We start from the raw sequence: 2,438 nt of genomic DNA on the forward strand, positions 1-2,438 counted from the left end.
ACTTTTTCCCTATAAATGTACCTTTCATTATGAAGGAGCTTTTATTTTGAAGTGTTTCTGTGTTGTTTTGACCAAGCAGCACAAACGTTCCCACTCCGGAAAAGCCGGTCGCTATACGTGACTCAAAGTGATTATTAAACCGTAAAAGGCTGCTATTTATTTAAATAAGTATGTACTCTGTTTGTGCCTTGTGTTACAATGTGAATTTGCACTCTGTTTACTACCATCTGCTACAAACAAAGCACACGATGCTCATGATGATGTTTGAGCCTTGGAGGAGCCTTAAAAGGTACGAGCAGCTGACGTCAGCACAACACTGTCTCCACACATTCACAAGCGCTCACATTTAAATTACATGCAAACTATATATTTATCTCATTAAATCGCAGCTTTTGCGCTTAAATAATCTGGGACATAACGTGATTTTATTTTGTGTTTACGTAATGACATTTGTACGTCAGATGGTACCGGTTTTTGGTATCGGAGCATTTTTACGAGTACGAGTACCAGTACATGAGCGCAGTATCGCACCAGATACCAATACCAGAATTGGGTCCTTCAATAACGTATAACGTGCGAGGAAGGGAAGCTGGTAGAGTTTCTGATGCCCACCTTAGGGTAAGATGGTGCCCCCCTAGGGATTTGGTGCCCAAAGCAGACTGAGTAATATGCATATAGGGAGTGGCATTACTGATAGCAATGTTTTGTTTTTGTTTTTTTGATAATGCCTTCTCTGCCTTGCTGCTGTTCTGAGTGCTGTTCTCACTTTCTCAAAAGTTTATATATATGATATCATTATTTATATTTGTAACACCATGATGTGCAATGTGTACATTTCTGTTGAAAACTCAAATCTGTTTTAGGATTTTTAACATGGACAAATGTCCAACAAATGGTCTGGATACGACTGTAGCCCAGGTTACCTGAGGGAACGAGATGCTGCGTCAGTTGCTGAAGCTATGGGAAACTCCTCCCAGAAGTGCCGATATCTGAAGCCCTTTAAAATCATGCTAATTTACTGACAGACAGCGTTTGATGCCTCTCCCCTGATGCGCACATCACCGTGAGCATATAAACCGGAGAATGACGCCATTTCATCAGGATCTTCTGTTGAAGGGAAAAGAGCGCATATCTCAAACCCTTAACGAGATATTCAGTAGTGCGGCAAGCATACGCAGCATCTCGCTCCTTCCTTTCAGGAAAACAGAGTTACAGTCTTAATGAGACCATACCCATTGCTGGGGGAAGAGCATCATGCGCCATTTGAGAATAAATTGTGTGATTTTAAAGGGCTTCTCCTGGGAGGAGTTTCCCATAGTGTCAGCAACTGACGCAGCATTGAAGTGACCGATTTGAAAGGAACCTGGAGCATTCACTGGAAAAACTTGTGGTCCTGGCTATGTGTGTGTCAATTCATATCAAAATATCAGATAAAATAGGCATTTGGTCAAGCTCGCTACAGGAGGAGTAAATGACTCAATCAGCATATTTACTCCTCTGAGCAAAAGGTCAAAGGGCAGCCTAAAAAAAAGACAGCTACAAAGCTGACTGTCAGAGATAAGAGTAGAATGAAATGTTTTTGTCACATGAGATGAATGGGAATTAAATATCATGTGTCACCCCTGGTTCTTAGAGGCTGTACCTAAGCAATTCTCTATTATTGTAGTATGAAAGACAATGCATAGCATATAACAACACAGCTTTTTATAGAAAATGCTTTGGTCATATTAAGCAAAATGTAGGTGGTGCATGGTGCATACTTATACAAACACTTGGACTTCCATTAATGTCTTTTCATCTCTTCCATGCTTGTGTATGCATAATGGGACATAAATGGTAATGAGACAGGTCCGACTCTGTCAGAACAAACAATGTGGAAAACAGCCACCCCACTGTTTTGTTTGGCTTCCAGGACACAAACTCTAGTTTAATGTTTAGACCCAAACAGTGAATACCATTCCTTCTAGAGAGAGCAGGGGAGCTGAGGACTTTCCATACAGTGTCTACTGTGGACTCCCTATTGAGGAAGAGGAATGAATTCACTCCATTTGTCTCACTGTGCTTTGGTGAACTCAAAGGATATTCTGGAAATCTCCAAGTGTATGTGTGCATGCCCTTGAGTCACTGGATTTTGAACACTCTTTCAGCCATGACCATTTCAAGCTATTGTAGCTTTGAAAACATAAAGTCAATCTATTTATTGCACTGCAGTGGATGATTTGTGTCTTTTAATTTTGGTGAAATCTGTTACAGAAGTATTGTTATAATAATGTTTATTCTCCTGAGACCCCTACGTGACTGCTCTGTGCATTTTCCATTTCTCTTCTTGATTTGTAACTAGTAGCACCTAATAAACAAGCACCAAATAAATAAATAAAAAGAATTCTAGAACAAATAGATTTCATAAAAATTGATGTCCACATATGAGGACAGTGGTA

Source organism: Myxocyprinus asiaticus, chromosome 8, assembly GCF_019703515.2.
Source record: "Myxocyprinus asiaticus isolate MX2 ecotype Aquarium Trade chromosome 8, UBuf_Myxa_2, whole genome shotgun sequence".
Taxonomy (NCBI): domain Eukaryota; kingdom Metazoa; phylum Chordata; class Actinopteri; order Cypriniformes; family Catostomidae; genus Myxocyprinus; species Myxocyprinus asiaticus.